Here is a 20,330-nt window from a genome sequence, read left to right as displayed (position 1 = left end):
TAGTCTTTAGGAGAACCGAGGTGATTGGCAATGGAAGGACTCACATGTGAAATTCCTTAAATAAAAATGTATTCACTTAAAAAAAAAACAACATACATTCGAATGAAAAGCCCGACAGCTCCTAACGTCAGGCAGACTGAGGTGAGACAGATCATCTTACCTGCTGTAAGAAAGAGGCAGCGTCATTGATACGGCGTGTGAACTGCACCCAAAAGGGTCGTATCAGGATCTAAAATATGTATTCCTCTGACCCAGCGATTCCACTCCCAGGAATCTATTATAGTGAAAAGTATTTGCTTGTAAAGTGCAAAGATGTATAGATAAAGAACGTAATGCAGCATGTACCGGCGTAGTGTGTGCAAGAAAAAAAAATGGAAAAAATCTGAATGTCTATTAATACAAAGTTGAGGGGCCCCTGGGTGGCTCAGCGGTTGGGCGTCTGCCTTCGGCCCAGGGCATGACCCTGGGGTCCCGGGATCAAGTTCTGCGTTGGGCTCCCTGCAGGGACCCTGCTTCTCCCTCTATCTGGGTCTCTGCTTCTCTCTCTGGGTCTCTCACGAATAAATAAAATCTTTTTAACAATAAAGAAGTTATTTGAAACGAAGCATATGGGAGGGACCTTGGCCCTCAGGGCGCAGCAGCGCGCCCAGTGCCCAGTGCAGCCAGGCCTGGAGAGCCCGGACAGGCGACCTGCCCCCCGGAGGGCCGCCCCATCCCCCCAGGGCCTGCTCTCCCTTGGCCTGTGCACCTTTACCTCCTCTGGCCTTCAGCCCTCAGGGAAGGCGCAGCTCTCTAGGTCAGCACCCGAGGGACGACGGAAAGAAGCCTCTCTGCCCTCCCTGCAGCTTTGGGGGCGCTGCTCCCCTTTGCTTCTCTTCAGAGCCCCCCGGAAGCACCGGGCGGCCAGCTCACCCCGCACACCGCTCCCCAAGCTCTGACGCCAAGAGAAGATGCTGAGCCCCGCGGCAGGGAGCCAGGGGTTCAGCGTCCCCAGCATCCCCCCCACCAAAGCCACGTAACCCGCAGGAGGACGAACACCCCAGAGCCCCCACAGCCCACGGTTCCCTGGGGCAGGTGATGTCATTGCACGAACGAGCACACGGTCCGGCACCAACTCCAGAACAGCTTCTGGGGCCCAGTTCCCGTCACAAAAGTAGCTGCCTACGATTAAAAGACTAAGATAAGAACTAGGGGAGCCCCCCACCCCCAGGCCTCTCCGTGGAGTCCGCGAACTCTCGGCCTAAGCTACTCCCCCGTCGAACCAGCACGAGACCTCTGTTTCTCTGCTTTCCGCTGGGAAAGGAGAGGAGCCCCAAGCTGTCGCCCGGCTCCCGGCTCTGCGCACACTTGGGGCTCCCGTGGGCACCCTTTCCCCGGCACCGTGAGCCCTGTGAGCCCGGCCGTCAGCGGCTTCCCCCACAACGTCCCTTGGATCTTGAGAAGGTGCACGCGTGAGTCGGCGACAAGGACAGTTGTGCTGCAGCAAGTTGGGGGGCAAGTTGGGCTCCCCACCTAGTCCCAGCCGCCCCATTACGCTGCTTCACCTGTTACACTTTCAACTGAGCAGAAAATGAGAAAACGATTGCTGTTCAGGCTCGGGTGAGCCAGGCCTGCACGCTCACAGTGCACACCTAAGATCATCAGGCGCTCGGTGATGTCATTACAAGAGGGGGCAGGCACCGTGTCCCCCACCGAGGTGCCAGCTTGCGGCCGATGGTCCCCGTGGGACAGGTGGTGCAGCCAGGCTGGGTGCTGATCAAGCCACCAGGGCCTTCCCTCTGGGACCACGCAGCCTTTGTCTGCACCTAGCAGGAACGTGGGCCGCCTTCGTCCCAGGGCTGCTCAGCGCCGAGGTAAGGGCTCAGGCTGCGCAGGACGAGCTGGGCTCTCCCGCCCAGGGCAGGATCCGAGGCAGGGCCCCGGGGAGGCCGGGCCGCATGGATGGGGGCTCCGTCGGGACCTGCTGAAGAAGAGGAGCGAGCGGCCGGGAGCGACGTGTGGCCCTGCCCTTGCTGGCCACCCAGGCAGAGCGAGCCGCTGGCTTAGTGTTTGCCTGTGGCTCGGAGGCAAGTTCTGGCATTGAGCCTCGAGGAGCCTCCCCCACGAGCTCTGTGAGCCCCGGAGTCGCGGCTGCAAACCGGGCGAGGCCGGCGGGAGGCTGTTTGCATGGAGCAAAGACCCCGGACAGCGCCGCCTCCTGGCCCACGGACCCCCTCCCTCCGGGCCAGGATGGAAGGATCGAGGCCGGCTGGCCAACAGCCCAGGCACGTCCCACGGCCCCCCGGCCCCCAGGCCCAACCCTCACTCCTGGGGCTCAGTCCCCCAGGCTCAGCAGCGTGACCTCGGGGTCTGGTCCAGGGGGTGGGCCCCACCTGCTAAGCCCGCACGGGGACCCCAGGCCCACGGAGGGACAGCGGCCGGTAGGCCACAGGCGCGGGCCAGCCGACGGTGCGTGTGGCGGCCCAGGAGCCACTAGCTCCACGGAGTGAGGTCATCACAGCCCGGCAGGGGGGCGCGGTGCCCACCGTCCTAGCTCCCAGCGGGACAACCAGAGCCTCAGATGGCAGCACGACGCCTTCTGGTCCCTGGAACTTAATGCCACCATGAAAGAACAGAAAGCGAACGAACTGAATGCAAACCGCCCTTCCGAGCACCCTCCCACAGGGGATCGGGGCCATGTTTTCAGACGTGAAAGCTCCACAGTAAAAGTCATTTGAAACATGGGTCTGTGCCTTTGGAGAAAATGATCAGAGAGGCTTCGTGTAAGGTCGGGTGGGGCTCTGAAGCACGTCCACGCTCAAGAGCAGATCCAAGAAGCCCAACCGAAAGGGCTGTGGACGGACTGACGAGGACAACTGTGGTTTGAGCAAAAGTTCTTCTAAAAGGGCTCTCTTGGGGCACCCGGGTGGCTCAGCAGTGGAGCATCTGCCTTCGGCCCAGGGCATGACCCCGGGGTCCTGGGATCGAGTCCCGCACTGGGCTCCCTGCAGGGAGCCTGCTTCTCCCTCTGCCTGGGTCTCTGCCTCTCTCTCTCTCTCTCTCTGTCTCTCATGAATAAATACATACAATCTAACAAAAATAAAAAAAATAAAAGGAGTATCTTGAAGATCATTACTTAGTCTTTGGGAATACCAAGGTGATTGGCAATGGAAGGACTCACATGTGAAATTCCTTAAATAAAAATGTATTCACTTAAAAAAAAATTACATACATTCGAATGAAAAGCCTGACAGCCCCTAATGTCAGGCAGACTGAAGTGAGACAGATCATCTTACCTGCTGTAAGAAAGAGGCAGCGTCATTGATACGGCGTGTGAACTGTACCCAAAAAGGTTGTATCAGGATCTAAAATATGTATTCCTCTGACCCAGTGATTCCACTCCCAGGAATCTATTATAGTGAAAAATATTTGCTTATAAAGTGCAAAGATGTATAGATAAAGAACATAATGCATGTACTGGCGTAGTGTGTGCAAGAAAAAAAATGGAAAAAATCTGAATGTCTATTAATACAAAGTTGAGGGGCCCCTGGGTGGGTCAGTGGTTGGGCGTCTGCCTTCGGCCCAGGGCGTGACCCCCAGGGTCCCGGGATCGAGTCCCGCATCGGGCTCCCTGCAGGGACCCTGCGTCTCCCTCTGCCTGGGCCTCTGCTTCTCTCTCTGGGTCTCTCATGAATAAATAAAATCTTTAAAAAAAAAAAAAAAAAGCCAAGGTGACTAAATAAAGCATGGCACCAAGAACTCTAATGATTCTCACACTCCTTCATGCACAAGCATTTGTCAGGCGACTGTGATGGGAGATGTTACACAGAGTACAACAACATCCCAGGTCCTTTGAGTTTAGCTTCTACACATAATGTTTTTAAACATTAGCTTAAGGGGAAATTCCAAAACGGCTACATATTTTTGAAATACATATGTACATGTATGTGTAAGACACGTAGTTTTGTGTGCAGAGAATGCTAGATGGGCCCTTAACTGTCGCCCCCGTGCCATAGCTCTGAAGCTCCTGCAGACTCAGAACAAATGGGAAGTCACTGGAGCACTTTTAAAATTAAAAAATCAATTTAAAAAATAAATAAAATAAAATAAAATTAAATAAAATTAAATTAAATTAAATTAAATTAAATTAAAAAATGACACCAGCCTGAGCTTTGGAACACACCAAGTGGATCTGATCCTGGCTTTGACAAAGTCCATGCTAACTCAATGGTCTTCAGAGTTGACGTAACCTGGTTAACGCAGTTTCCCCTTCTTGGACTTACAGAATTACCGTAAGGGTTCAGAGGAAAAGAAAGATGTCTCAGGCTCTTCACAAGATGCCTGGGAAATAGTAGATGCTCAGTAGGCATCTTTCCCAGCCTTTCTCCTCGGAACACCTTGGGAGTCACAACACTTAACCACCCAACGTCTTTTCTACTAATTGGTTACCCAACTTAAAAGAAAATACCTCCTTTAAAAACATTTCAGTAAAAAAAAAAAAAAAAAAAAAAAAATTTCAGTAGATACTGTTGCTGGATCAAAGAAAGTTTCAGGTGTCTGTCCACTCTCTCACACCCAGACTAAAAGCAATCAGTCTTCTTTCCTCTGCAACAACACTTCCCTTCTTAGCATGAGCCCCTCTTCCCAGAAGCAACTGGCTAAAAAAATGAGTTGTTGTTGTTTAACTGAGCAGGTATCTATCAGCTCGTTCTCCCCTGTGCTCTGCCAGCCCCACTGGTGTCCAGGAAACAGGACTTTCCTCCCCAGGCCTGACCGCTCAGCCAGGCCACACGCGGGAGGCAAGGGGAGGCCTGAGGCCTGCGGCCAAGTTCTTCTAAAAGGGCTCTCTTGGGGCACCTGGGTGGCTCAGCAGTGGAGCACGTGGGAGCGCGCTCCCAGGCGAGCCGCGTGGACTGTGGCAGCCTCCCAGCTGGCCTCTCCTGCACCTGTCCCCCTAACTCACACTCTGCTTGAGGCCCCAGCCCGCCAGCACCTTCGAATCTCCAGCAGAGTATCTGTTAGAGAGCTGCCATCGCGGAAACAAAACCCACCGGCACAGGGACGCTCTCACGTGGGCCCCCTGCACTGGGAACGTGGGGTTCTAGCAGGGACGCTGCTGAAACGCCCACGAAGACCCAGAGCCTGCAGGTGCCAGTCAGCCACCAGCCGACTTCCAGAAGCTTCCATCTAGTGCTTCCATCTAGTCCGGGGCCACAGTGACCCCGGAGTCCCAGGATCGAGTCCCACATTGGGCTTGGAGAACAGAAGGTAACGGAAGATGACATTTCTGGCGACTCACGGCCTTTCCAGCACGTTGCATCAGATAAATGCTTTCAGGAACTTAGCACCAAGCAAAGAATTGTACCTCCTGAGGTGATGCTCTCTGTAACCTTCCCTCCTATGAGAACCGTATAGTCTGCTTGTTTTTCTTTTTGCTTCGGTTGCCAGGAAGCTCAGAACCAGCTATGGGTCTTACTTCATTCACTCGTCTTTTCAATAAACATCTACAGAACCCATTGCATGTTAAGGATCACACAAAGGCCTTGGAATTCTGAGCTCGAGGACACAGGCCATCTTCCAGAATGCCTTGGACAGAGACTGAAGTTAACAAGTGGCCCTGAGTGCGGCGGAGACCCACGGGCAGACCCACGGGCAGACCCGCGGCGTAGCGAGAGCTCGGGGCAGCCAGGCGGCGGCGGGAGGCACGGCCAGGAGAAGGAAGCAAGAAAGGTGCCCCTTAGAAATGATGCATCAGCTCTGCTTCTTGGCAAGTTAGCTCTCATTTGATTTCTGACGTCTCTAAGTCTTTAAAATGCATTAAGCTTTCATAGAAATAGGTTGGAAAAATACATCTTTGTTCATTCATAAGCATGTTCAAATATGCACATGAAACAATATCCTTTTAACCTAGAGGAACCCTCATTATTTACACAACACAGCTTATATTGGCGTATTACAAGGGACGGCGGGGGCGGTGGGCGGGCGGGGGTGAGGATCAGGTGTAACGAGGAGTAATGGGCTTTGAAGAGTTGATTCTTGACTATTCCGTGAATATTTTCCAGGACTCCAAAATAACTTTGGTTTAAAAATAGGAAGGCATCCTCTTATTAATTTATCGTATTCTTGACACTGTCTGCCTCGCTACCGTTAACTCCGGGAGGCCAACCTCGAAGATCTTGATTCGATAGCTCTGGGCCGGTCGACAGTGATTGACGACAAGGATTAACTATATGGTTTCTAGATGAATCCTGGCTTACTTCCAGACTTGGCTAATGCTAACCCACTGCATTCCTTGCCTCCCCCTCTAGCAACATCTCCCTCTGCTGCAGCATACGCCGGGAGACGATGGGGTTGCTGGCACAAGTTCAAGTTATATCATTGATTCAAATCTATCCCCAAGCAAACCTGCTTTTATTTCAGATGAACACTCTCCAGCGATCTGAATTGCAGGGGCAGTAAAACAATTGTACATTTATGTAGCATTCTCATCCCCAAAGGAATAGTTTTCCATGCCTACAAATACCTTAGAAGCAATAAAGAGTTTGGTGGGTTGGCGTCTCGTTTTTGTCTGTGGCTTTTTTAAAAAATCAGAAGTCCATGTAATAGGAAGGTGATGAATTTGGTGCTTACCAACAACTGCTCTAATAAAGTATATTATATGCATAATTCTCACTTAATAGTAACTACTGCATAAACCTATGGTAAAAGTGATAATATTCAGCTTATAAATCAGAAGCAGCAAGGAAAAGAAGGTGTGCCTTCAGGCCAAGAGCTGCAGGGAGTTACTGACTATTTCCTTGGGTTTCCTCTGCCCAGAACATTCTCCAGCTAATATCCACAGGGCTTTCTCCCTCCCTTCCTTCGGCTCTTGCTCAAAAGTCCCCTTATCAGAAAGGCCTTTCTTGACCACATTTCTTTAAAATAGCAATCCCTGCATTCCTTAGTCCTCTTTTCTCTGCTTGCTTATTGCTTTTCATTTTTCCCCATTTATTTGTTTGTGCATAGCACTTACTACCACTGGAAACATGTCTGTTTTCCCTCTTCCCTGAATCTAACACATGCTCAGAGAGCAGGGGTTGGGTTTTATTCAATACTGTATCTCCAACACACCTGGCACCAAGTAGACATTCAATACATATTTGATGAGCAAATGATTTTTTTTTGACACTTTCCACTCACTCACATTCCATCCAGGTATCTCAATAGTGAAACCAAGGCACAGAGAAGGTAGGGATTTTTCCAACGCCCTCTTCTCCATTATTCTAGCAAAGAACAGCGCTCTATGATAAAGTCAAAGCTGATCGAAACAAAGGCCCCAACAATTTGTTAATCCTGTAGCAGTACATCTAGAACTGTACCTTAAACAATTCAAAGTATTTTGACTTAGTGGCTCTGACGCTCTTGAAACATGACCACTCTGCATGGGTCCCAAAAATGTTCTCCAAGAGTTTCTCCAAAACAGGAGAAATCAACCACTATTAGCTAGTCACTGCCCTAAAATGAGACTGATTTATACAAACCATATTGACTCCCTGTCCAGCATCTAAGTTAAGGGGGGAGGGGGACACAAGACCAGTGATTATCCATGTACATGCATGAACCTCATTAAATGGACCACACAGGTCCAGTTTACTAAGGCTACTTAACACTTCAGAATGTCTCCAGCCAGAAAACATTCACCTTCCTGAATATGAGTCTATAAACCCCCTTAAGTCTTAAGCATAGCTAAGAGCAAGCAAACCAGAGATGCCAAGAAATGAGAGGCTGTGAATCATTTAAATCACAGGAGATGGAGAACCTATTAAAAACAGAACCAGCAAATATGCAGTCAAGTGTCTGATCCATAATTGCTCTTAGTTCTGTTGCTACAAGGGCACATGTCATAGAAAAAATTTTAAGAATGAGTAAATAAATAAAAACTTCAATCCACCAAAGCTAAGGGGCTTTGGGCAGGCCATAATTCTAAGTCTCGGTATTGTGGCTTGACATTTGCTACCAAAGTGTTCTACTCAACTGCCTGCCAAGGAGCAATGAAGCAGAGCCCCAGTAATTCTTTCAACAAGCGACGAGATGGGAAGGCTAATTTAATGGGGCAGGGCCAAGTGCACTTAACAAACTGCACATCTGTAAGATGGAAATACACCGTCCTCATCTTTAGCAGTAACTCTCCTCACTAAGTAGCTCTCAAAGACTTTTGAAGCCTTTCTCCTTCTTGGTGTGTAGCTGCCAATGAGTTTACTTCCTTCTGTAGGAGAGAGGCTGTCGAAACGTGGGGCTTTGCCCCAGACCCACTGGAGTGGCGGTGAAGTGAGAAATTCCAGCTGCATCTGATCCCATCCCTGAAGAACATGTGGATTCTTGTTATCCATGTTAGTAACCTATATATCTTTTCTAAGTCCCTTTCTCCATGCCCAAATGGAAATCAAATCATGGAGTCACATGGAAGGGGAGTGCATTTCCACGTCACGGTTTTGGGTGGACGTCTGCACCAGGCCACCTGGGTTGCACAGAGAATGCTGCTTCTATTTGCCGTGCATGGGGAGAATCCAGCTCAGCCCTGGAAAGAGGAGTTTCCAAGACCTCAAAAAGATCAACTCCACTCTGCATGGCTAGCCTTTTGATATAATGAATCAAATGTGGGCGGCCCGGGGGGCTCAGTGGATTAGTGCTGCCTTCAGCCCAAGGCGTGATCCTGGTGACCCGGGATCGAGTTCCACGTTAGGCTCCCTGCGTGGAGCTTGCTTCTCCCTCTGCCTGTGTCTCTGCCTCTCTCTGTGTGTGTCTCTTATTAATAAATAAATACAAATCTTTAAAAAAAAAAAAATAATGAACCAAACTTTTGTCTGCCCAGTTTTAGGTGATTCTATGCAACACAGAGCTGACTTGCCTGCAATTACATTTCTAGAAAAGGCAGCCTAGCTGTATGGAAAGCACCCATGATGCACAGCTTTGTTCAGCCACTCACTGTGCAGCTCTGGCCACATCACTTCTTTCTTGGTCTCAGTTTTCCCAGCTCTAAAGAAAAAAAAAAAAAGATATCTGAGACTGCTGTCTACCTTGAGATCCTCTGGTTCTGTGGGCTTTTTCTGGGATGTCTCCCTCTTTGAAAGTAGTATTTTCATCATGCATTCATTTTGGCCTGTTTAGCCCTTATTCATCCCCAGAGACTTTACTAGTCAGATGTCCTTTGCCTCATGCTGGAGAATATTCTATGTGACTCTTCAGGTCACTTAAGAGACTGACTTAAGACACACACATACTTTCTTTGGGGAGCCTGCAGATAAGGGCCCTTTCTAGCCCTTGGCTTCTAAACTCATACAGAAGCCTTGAAGCCTTGAAGTAATTAACAACCCTCCCCAAATGCTTTTCTCACCCTTCTCTTTATTTTTCTCATATTTTCTCTCTTTTTCTTTTTTTCCTCCTTTCTCATCTTCTCTCACTTGGTCCTGCCAGCACAACCAAGGGGGTTATTTAGACTTACTGGTTACCCGTAGAAAAATAGGAAATTGCTGCTTATCTTCAATGAACAGAACCACAAGATTAGGACTGAAAAGCTATTTGAAGCACATTCATGTTGACAACATTAAGAAAGCTATACAACATAAAAGCATAGGAGATGAAATGAATTCAGGATTGCAAATTGAGATCAACAACTACCTTCATGTTAAAACATTCTAAGACGCTGCTTTGTGTCCAAAGTTCTTTGATTAAAAAGTCGACGATGAGAGTAAGATACAGACACCACAGTATCTAACCAATGTGCAGGCGGCATAATCCCAGGAATTAATGAAACTCCAGATCACAACTATTTAATATATTTTTGCTAAGCAGGAGTAGCTCGCGTGATGAGGATTTGTAGTTCAATCAAATTATCTTCTCTACATCCACTTGCGAGCATAATACTCACAACATCCATGTGATTAACCAAAGCAACCTAGTCCAGGAGGGATGCCAACGGCAGGCAGAAATGCGGCATATCTAAACAAATGAACGTGGAAAGGTGTCATTATAACTGAAGTTGTAGACATTTGGGATGCAAGTTTTTTAAAGTAAGTAGGAAACTTTAGGCAGGGAATGAGTCTTAAGGAGGTCCTTAGGCTCAGTAACCTTTCCCAGCCACACACCAGGTGCAAGAATGACTCAAACTTCGCACAGCATCCTCTTGTCCCCAAGTAGAAAGACTTGGTGGGATGAAGTTGATGCAAATTTTAAGTGGTAGTAGGAACAGGGAGAATGAACACAGTGGATGCTCCTTCTCTACAGTCATGGAGAATCACTTAATCTGGCCCTGCTGTAACTCAGTGGGACCAGGACCACTTCCTCTTTCAGAGGCACAAACTTTTGGTTTCCCAGCATGCACGTTCAACTGTATCTCCAGGTGTAAAAGAGAATTTGCCAGGTACCTAAGATGGATGACTAACTTCTGTCCCTTCTTGATCAATCACTTTGTGGATGTCTGCCTAAATTAACACATATAGAATGGCTACGGGACACAAGCCAAACCACTCTGATGTTCAAATTAAAACACTTGACTTTTCCCCCTTCCCCTCCCCTTCAAAAGAGCATTTAATTTTTTTCCCCCTAGAACAATAGGATCATAATACATCTGGAAATTTGCCCTTTTGGCAGCAGGGGCTGGAGGACAGATCAACAGAGCGGCACAAATTCTGCCCTGAGCAAAAGCCTAAAGCTCCTAGCTGTGTCTGGGGTAAATCCAAAGCAGAGAAAGGCAAGGCTTAAGGTGTGGAAGGAGAACAGTTGCTGTTGGAAGTCCTGTTCTTACAGACCTCTCAAAAGCATTCAGAGAATAGGGGGATGTATTCACTATATTTGAGCACAAGGCCAAAGGCACCCAGGTTCCTGGACCAAAGGGGAGGGTGTGGGATGGAGCAGAAGTATAAATCTGGGGGAGTACGAAGAAATAAAAACAAAGACCCACTTTTTTGCACAAAAGAAGAGTACCAAGAAGGACTGGAACCATGGCAAAGGAAAGGGTGACACAATGTTTATGTTAAGCATGTCAACTCACCCTGTCAGGTACTTGTCTCCCTCCCTCCCTGGTACCACAACCCTGCTGGCAAGTCCTGAGCTGACATCCACTCAACAGTCAGAACACACAGAGCTCCTACCTAGTACCAGGCATAGAGTTAGCAATGAAGGACCCACGGAACCACAAAAGACCCTGAATAGCCAAAGCAATCCTGAAAAAAAAAAAGCAAAACTGGAGGCATCACAATTCTGGACTTCAAGCCCTATTACAGAGCTGTAGTCATCAAGATAGCATGGTACTGGGACAAAAACAGACACACTGATCAACAGAACAGAATGGAGAACCCAGAAATGGACCCACAACTATATCATCAACTTCATCAAAGCAGGAAAGACTATCCAATAGGAGAAAGACAATCTTCAACAAATGGTGTTGGGAAGCCTGGACAGCTACATGCAGAAGAATGAAACTGGACCACTTTGTTACACCATACACAAAAACATATTGAAAATGGATGAGACACCTAAATGTGAGACAGGAATCCATTATAATCCTAGAGGAGAACACAGGCAGCAAGTTCTTTGACCTCGGCCACAGTAACTTCTTACTAGACACATCTTTAGAAGCAAGGGAGACAAAAGCAAAAATGAACGATTGGGACCTCATTAAGATAAAAAGCTTCTGCACAGTGAAGGAAACAACAAAACTAAAAGACAACCTACAGAATGGGAGAAGATACTTGCAAATGACACATCTGATAAAGGGTTAGTATCCAAAATCTATAAAGAACTTAACAAACGTGATATCCAAAAAAAAAACAAATAATCCAGTTAAGAAATGGGCGGAAGACATGAATAGACAATTTTCCAAAGACGACATCCAGATGGGCAAGAGGCACATGAAAGGATGCTCAATATCACTCATCATCAGGGAAATACAAATCAAACCATGATGAGCTATCGCCTCACACCTGTCAGAACGGCTGAAATTAACATCACAGGAAACAACAGATGTTGGTGAGGATGTAGAGAAAGGGGCGCCCTCTTGCACTGTTGCTGGGAACACAAACTGGTGCAGCCACTCTGGGAAAACAGTATGGCAGTTCCTCAAAAAGTTAAAAATAGAGCTACCCTACGACCTGGCAATTGCTCTAGCAGGTATTTATCCAAAGGATACAAAAATACAGATTCAAAGGGGTACATGCACCCCGAGGTTTCAGCACCATTATCAGCAAGAGCCAAACTATGGAAAGAGCCCAAGTATCCACAGTATCCATCAACTGATGAATGGATCAAAAAGATGTGGATAAACACACATACACTGGAATAGTATTTAGCCATCAAAAAGAATGAACTCTTGCCATTTGCAATGTAGAGCTAGAGTGTATTATGCTAAGTGAAACCAGTCAGAAAAAGACAAATACCATATGATTTCACTCATACATGGAATTGAGGAAACAAAACAGGTGAACATATAAAAAGGGAAAAGGGGAAAAAAGAGAGAGGGAAGCAAACCATATGTTTTTTTTTTATGTTCAAGAAACATTTTTAAATTTAAATTCAATTAGCCAACATATAGCCATCATTAGTTACAGATGTAGAATTCAGTAATTCATCAGTTGCATATAACACTCAGTGCTCATCACAGCACGTGCCCTCCTTAATACCCCTCACCCAGTTACCCCATTCCCCCATCCCCACGAGACACTTAATGATAGAGAAAAACTCAGGGTTGCTAGAGGGGAGGTGGTGGGGGAATGGGCTAAATGGGGGTAGGTATTAAGGAGGGAGGGCACTTGCTGGGACGAGCACTGGATGTTATGTTGTAAGTGATGAACCAATGAATTCTACTCCTGAAACCAATATTACATTATATCGTAACTAGAATTTAAATCAAAATTTAAAAGGAAAAATAAGAAATGAAGTACACAAAAGAATCCTATGTGTTCTCTATTCTCCAACAAAAAGCTAGATAAGGTCCACTGGGGTCTCCTCTATTTCAGTACGAGCACCACCAGCTGTGGATGCTAACAGCATCATAGGAAAGGCCTGCGACTCTGTAAAGCCCTCAGCACAACTCGCTCCTCCTTCCAAGGATAAGTTCCCCTCCTCAGCGGACAGCCTTGCTATTATACAACTAGAGTTGCATTCCCTTGACTGAAACGTAATCTCCAGTTGAAAACCAGGAAGAGGACACTCATGAAACTTCTTGGTGATTTATGCCTCTGTATGAAGGAGTTCACTGCATCCAGCCCAAAGGGAAGATTTTGAGATGGAGAATTTGAGAGTATGCAGAGGGCAGCCCAGGCCAGGCATTTGTCCTAATTCCCTCAGGCCACGCTCCTAAGAAATATCCAGCTGGCTGTATATTATTTGTTCTCAAGTTTGGTAAATCATTAATGCTCACAGCAATTCCATATGCAATAACTCTTAGATTGGTTTTCTTATGAGGGTCTTAGAAGTCTAGAGGAGATGGGGTTTTTTAGAACCTTCCTAAATGTACAGATTTGGGTCACTCTTGCTCTGCATGTCCCTGGTAGATAACCAGAAGAGGAGGACCTCCTTGTGTTTGAAGAACATCCCCCAAATGTGGAGTTCTAGGAAGCACGCAATGGACCCAGAGATCACGTATGCCCTTTGGTAGTCACCCAGTCGCATGACATTTCAATCGATCAGGAATTCTCTCTCACCAGAGAAGAGATTGTCCTGGCAAGTTCTCCCTTCCTCTCATTGGTGAGGTTAAGGTAGGCGGCCTACGTAGTTCTCCTCTGATTTTCTTCCAGTATACAACCAAAAGGATCAGAGCACCAGGCAAGATTAAAAATAAAGCAGTCTCTCAAGAAAAAATGAAAGGCCGGTGTTATGTTCTTCCTTGGCATGTCCTCAAGCCTCTGAGCAATGAACAGACACATAACCTTCTACAACCCATCTTGTGGCTATTTTGTCAATACAAATGGCTCTGTAATTGCCCTAAAAAATTCGGACTGGTTCTGAAATGTTACTTTTGAAGAGAGAAAATTCGGGACATGTTTCACATTCAAAGACCCTCTTACCACTATTCACTGAGAACAGAGAGTACCTTACACATACATCCCTTTCAAAGGTCTCTATCCAGAGAAGGCAAAATGTTATTACCTGAACACCAAATAAAACCCAGTTCTATCTCCACTTTCCATCCTTGTGAGACTCTCCCGTGTAATCATAGCAGCTGCTCATCAACAGTATGAAGGGAGATGCAGTACCAATGATTAGAACCAGGACAAGGAATCGGTTTCCAGAAAATATCCCTAAAGTCCATGATTGGAATCTGCACCTTAAACCAAACAACTCATTCTATTTAGACTGGCCTATCAGGGGATTTCAAATGCTATCTGAAGGTATAATTTTTGTGTCTGCAAAAACATCTTGCAAGAAAAAAAGAAAACCCTACATGCCACATCCAGAGCTCTGAAAAGCCAGAAAAACTTATCAAATGGTAGGTATAGTCAGGTATAAGAATAAAAATGAGACACAAACCTAATTTTCAAGGAGCAAATGATGCCAGTGCCATACCCAAGTGGAAAGAGCAACTTGATAATGGGTAATGCTTTTTTTTTTTTTCCTAAATAAAGAAATCAGTTGCATGACTGTTAGCTGAAAATATATCTTTTAAAGAAATTCAATACCTAAATAGGGGGTCCGATTTTTTTTTCTTAAAAAAAAGAAAAAGTCACTGACTTATATAGTACTGTATTTTGAAGACACACCTCTGACCAGTGACCTCAGGGTTATCAGTAAAGACCACAAGGTAGTATGCGAAATGCCAGGTGAGGAGTGCACCATCATACCCATAAGCCAGAAGAGTGCCGGATTCAGTCTATAATCAGGCATGAGTCAGCTGCTACTGAGAGGAGACAAGGAACTGGGGCATCCTCTGACGAGATGGGTCCATTCTCGGAGAGGCCCTTTTGCTACACCAAGATCCTAGATAAACAGAACCAACCTGATAACCTATTTCTGACTACCAAAATGGTCCAAAAAATATGTACTATATATGAAATATTTCATGGAATAAAATACGGAATTAAAAAGGAAGAAAAAGACTTTAGAAAAATGATTAGCAATAGCCATAAATTAGCCAAAGAGAATTTTTAGGAATAACATAAAATCATTTAAATTAAAAATTCAGGGACGCCTGGGTGGCTCAGTGGTTGAGGCTTGCCTTCTGTTCAGGGTGTGACCCCAGGGTCCTGGGATCGAGTCCCCATCGGGCTCCCTGCTGAGATCTTGCTTCTCCCTCTGCCTGTCTCTGCCTCTCTCTGTGTCTTTCATGAACAAATAAAATCTTTAAAAATAAATAAAAATAAAAATTCAATGGAGAGGTTAAACCTCATATTTACCACAGCTGAAGACAGAATCACTTGGAGTGATAAGAGTTCTGGAAAAAAGTGATTAGAGTGCAATAAAAAGAGACAGAAAGTATTAAAAGGATGTAAGAGGCGTGGAGCACATGGAATAAGAAAGTTGAAAACGGAAGTCCCGGGAGAGAACGGAGATTGGAGGACAGGCAGTTTTGAGACATAACGACCAAGGTCAATGAAAGACACCGATACAAAGAAAGAAAACGCTACAGGCCAAGCAAAACAAGAATTCCACATCTAGGTGCCCTGACACCACAGCACGGGTACCAGAGACAGGGATAGAAGGGCCCCCACGAGGCAGATGGACAATCAGACCGATGGCTTTCACAAAGGCAACTGAAGTCAGAAAACAGAAGTGATCCGACCTTCCAAGTGTAAGGAGGAGGACTATTAACTAGGTCACAAAGAAGCCACAGGCCCAAAACGGTGTCACTGCAGCGGGTGCCCACACTGGGGCTCACACCTAACCTGACCGCAGTTTCAACCTCCCCCAGAGATGTAAGTCTTAACGGGTCGGCCAGGGATTTTCTGATCAGCACCGACGAGGAGATCCGTCAATGGACCCAGAAGAAGGGGAGGCCAGTCATTGTCCTCAGACTCCTGCAGCCCCCAGGAGCGGTGACCTCACCTGAACAATCCGGTCTGTCCTTTTGCTAACGGCTTGCTTGCCCCATCCTCCTTCCGCTTCGTACGATCCCTCAAGGGCACCCCTTTCCCTGCCAGATGGGATGCTGCCTGAATCATGAACCTATTAATAAAGCCAATTAGATCTCCCAAATTTACTCAGTTGAATTTTTCTTAACTAGAACACCCAGTGAAGCTATTATTTAAGGACGTATTTATTTCATTCTCCTTGTAAACAAAGACGGAGAGTTTATTACCATCACATTTCCCTAAAGAAATGCCTTAAAGGATGTGCTTTAAAGATTTATTTATTTTAGGGGATCCCTGGGTGGCTCAGCAGTTAAGCACCTGCCTTTGGCCCAGGGCGTGGTCCTGGAATCCCGGGATCAAGTCCCACGTCGGGCTCCCTGCATGGAGCCTGCTTCTCCCTCTGGCTGTGTCTCTGCCTCTCTCTCTCTCTCTCTCTCTCTATGTCTATCATAAATAAATACAAATAAATCTTTTTAAAAAATAAAAATAAAGATTTATTTATTTTAAAGAAAGAGTGTGTGTGCAGGGCAGGGGGAGAGAGAAAGAGAGAGAGAGACTCCAGCAGACTCCCTGCTGAGTGCAGATTCCACAACCCTGAGGTCATGACCTCAGCCAAAACCAAGAGTCCACGCCCCAAGGATGTACTTTGGGAAGGAAGACAGTGAACCCAGAGGAATATGTGATATGCAAGAAATGACCAGCAGAAAAGACAGTAAACACGTAGGTAATTTTATACAGATATTTTTACCAGTATCTGTAAAACAGTGCTAAAACTAAAGTGTATCTTTTGGCGGTAAAAAATCATCAGAACTCATACATTAGGGGTGCCTGGGTGGCTCAGTAGGTTAAGCGTCTGCCTTCAGCTCAGTCCTGGGATCGAGCCCCACAATAGGCTCCCTGCTCAGAGGGAGCCTGCTTCTGCCCCTCCCTCTGCTGTGCTTGCTCTCTCTCAAATAAATAAATAAAGTCTTTAAAAAAAAATAAAACCCTAGAATATGAGATAACATTAATATAATTCATGAGAGTCGTTAAAGTGCTCCCATGTTGCTTAGAAAGGGGTTATGACCCTACTGAACCTCATTCACAAAGGGGGAAACTGGCAGCAGGGCCCTAACTGGCCCGGAGCACACCAGGCCTCCCCTTTCTCTGTCTCCCCTTACACCTGCCCCTCCCCAGTTTGTGATCCAGGTGGGAAGAGTTGGGGGGTGGGGAAGAACTAGCAGCTCTGACATGTTTCCTGACCGAAGGGGCTTCCAGGTCGGTCCCTAAGACACGAGAAACGAGAAACGGCTTTGAGCCAAGAAAAGGCCCAGAGGCAGATGAAAGGCGGTGTTTTTTTGCAGCCAAACTTTCAGCTGTGTCTAGAAAGTAATCCACTTACTCCACTTGCAGACCAGACTAGGTGTGGCTTTGTTTGTGAAGGGCTTTGTTGGGGCTACACATTGTTTGACTTGGGCAAACAGGCGTGGGGATTAGGGATTTGTGAAGTCACTGCACTGACTGGTACGTGAGGATGTGTTTGAGCTCCTGGGTCTCACCAACAGAGAGAGTTTTGGGGTGGCAGGGAAGAGAGGACGCCACAGGTCTATGTTCACCTGGGAAAGTCCAATTTCCTCCTGGAATTTTTCTGCAAAGTGCAATCTGACCTCATCATCCCATATTAACTTCCTTCTTGAGAAAATAAAAATCACAACCAAGGACCTCCTTCTTCAAAGGCTCCCCTTGTGACTTGGTTACTGAGTTTGGGTCTTAAGTGTTAGGGTTGGCCTCCAGGAAAATTATCCAGAGGAGCTTCTGGTGGCCAGTCCATCCCTTCTCATCATTCGGGTAGTGGGGTTGGTCGGGGGAGACACCGGTGAGGAGCTGCACTGTCAGCTCTGAATCCTAACTTGTGGAACGCAGGCTCCTTTTTACATAACCCTAAAGCAAACAGTAAAAGGTCAACTGGCAAGGGGGAAACAGAGCCGCACATTTCAATGCCAGCTCCAAGTTATTTAAGACCTGTCATCGCTGAAGACCTCCATCAGAAGAATCCGTGAACGGGGACAACAGCGAATGACCCCTCCGTTACTACAGCTTCGGAAGCGTTAGAAGTGATTCTGGTCTTGAGAGCTGCTAAGAAAAGAAAAGATGCTGTCTGGTTAGGAATCCCCGGCTACTCCCGCGGGCACAGCTGTCCACGGTACCCTCTGATGCCTCAGTTACATACCGTGTTTTATAGCTTCTGCCTAAAAAACAGACCCGTGCATTTAATACCAAACACGCCACTACCTGTTGTTTCTCCCCACATGCATGTAGCTGCCTTGAGTGTTAACATAAGTTACCTGCCTATGTGCATAGAGAAGACAATGCCCAGGAGAAAAATCGTCACTGATAATTATAAGGCAATTTCTCCCAGCCCCAGAGACGACTATGTATTGCTCTCCACCCCCCCACCCCCAGAAGTATTGCATTCAAAATCCACAGAACACGGCGGGATGGGGTGGGGAGGCAATACGGTGAGAAATGAAGAGACCTCCTTCCATTTTTTTTTTAAGATTTATTTTTTTGAGACAGAGGGAGGGGGCCACGAGGAGGAGCAGAGGGCGAGAAAGCTCTAGTGGACTCTCTGCTGAGCGTGAAGCCTACGTGGGGCTGGAGCTCACAACCCTGAGGTCATGACCTGCGCCGAAACCAGGAACTGGATGCTTAACCGACTGAGCCACTGGGCGCCCCAAAGACATTCTTTAATATTTTCAACTGATGGGATCCCTGGGTGGCGCAGCGGTTTGGCGACTGCCTTTGGCCCAGGGCGTGATCCTGGAGACCCGGGATCGAATCCCACGTCAGGCTCCTGGTGCATGGAGCCTGCTTCTCCCTCTGCCTGTGTCTCTGCCTCTCTCTCTCTGTGTGTGACTATCATGAATAAATAAAAAATTTTTTAAAAAAATTTAAAAAAAATATTTTCAACTGATGAAATTAATACTTCAGAAAATCAGTCCCCAAACATTTACCCAATTTTACCATGCTACTTGGTTATGGCAGAAATAGGAAGAATCAGCCTTGGATTCTGCAGAGAAGAGTCCCGAACAAGAAAATCATGGAGCAGATGAGCCATGGGGATCCTGTTGGCTGATTCCTAGGTCATATTTCCTAAATATGTGCTACTAAATCACCCAAAACCTCATGAATTCTTGATATGAAGATTCATAAAGTCGTTTTAGCACTAAAAGAGAGGTTTTAAAAAGATTTCTTCCTTCCTCCCTCCTTTAATCAGTTCACAGAGGCAGAAATTACCAGTCCAGTGTTGACTCCACTGTAATTGTCCAACTTGAATCATATGTAGACTTTTTTTTTTTAAAAAGAAAAATGAGTGGGGTACCTGGGTGGCTCGGTCAGTTGACCGTCTGCCTCTCGGTTTTGGCTCAGGTTGTGATCTCATGGGATGGAACCCCACATGGGGCTGCAAGCTCAGCAAGGAGTCTGCTTGGAAATTCTCTCCCCTCCGCCTCTCTAAAAATAAGTGAATAAGTCTTTAAAAAAAAAAAAAAAAGGAAAAGAAAGAAATGTTCCCTCAAATGACCAAATGTTAATTTTGCTTTTAGTGTTTTGCTTAGAAAACAAGAATATAAAACCAGGTACAAAATCTTTAGACATATTACCCTGTATCTACGAACCAAGGCACATGTATAAGCAAATACAACCAAACTGCAGAACCAACAGCATTGAATTATAACCACAATTGCCACGCTAGGTCACGTTCTGCTGCAGGCACGTGCTGCCCAGGGCCGACACGTACGTCACTGGTCACGGACAGTGGTCCATGGGCCCTCCGAAGCTTGGCAAGCATGTGCTCGCGTGGTCTACGTGAAGACTGCATTTCCACCACCTCCCCTTCCAGAAGTGCTGCGAAAGCTTTCCTCCCCAACCTGCCCGGTGGGCACTTGGTCTTTAAATGTAAATAGCGCTTCGGCATCAGGTTAATCCTATGCTGGTTTTTCTTAGGCGCTCTCCACATTTAAACAAGGTTCTACTTGACACTAATTTGAACACAGATCTCAATGTACATTGAAAGTCACATCCCAGTTATTAAAAAAAAAAAAAAGATGTATTTACTCATGAGAGACACAGAGAGAGGCTGAGACGCAGACAGATGGAGAAGCAGGCTCCCTGCAGGGAGCCCGATGGGGGACTCGGTCCCGGGACACTGGGGTCACGCCCTGGGCTGAAGGCAGGTGCTCACCCGCTGGGCCCCCCAGGCGCCCCCCAGTGCTTAGTTATAAGACAGCTATCCAGTGATCCAGGATAGGCCTAGATAAAATTTTTATT

At 46.7% G+C, this 20,330-nt stretch overlaps 1 protein-coding gene across 10 annotated transcripts in view; it reads right to left on the bottom strand.

Annotated features, from left to right (window-relative positions):
- Positions 1-20,330, bottom strand: part of LYPD6B (LY6/PLAUR domain containing 6B) — a 169,257-nt gene that overhangs the window by 77,827 nt on the left and 71,100 nt on the right. For 2 of the 10 annotated variants that reach the window (XR_012001520.1, XR_012001519.1), the window contains exon 2: positions 19,384-19,514. The exons of 7 other annotated variants lie outside the window; for them this stretch is intronic. The gene's annotated coding sequence lies outside the window, so the exon portion shown is untranslated. Of the gene's footprint in view, positions 1-8,944; positions 8,995-19,383; positions 19,515-20,330 lie in introns of all 10 variants that reach the window. One more of the 10 variants, XR_012001524.1, reaches the window with a different exon arrangement.

The sequence above is a fragment of the Vulpes vulpes genome, chromosome 5, assembly GCF_048418805.1.
Source record: "Vulpes vulpes isolate BD-2025 chromosome 5, VulVul3, whole genome shotgun sequence".
In the NCBI taxonomy this organism is placed as follows: Eukaryota; Metazoa; Chordata; class Mammalia; order Carnivora; family Canidae; genus Vulpes; species Vulpes vulpes.
This window is presented reverse-complemented; position numbering and strand designations above follow the sequence as displayed.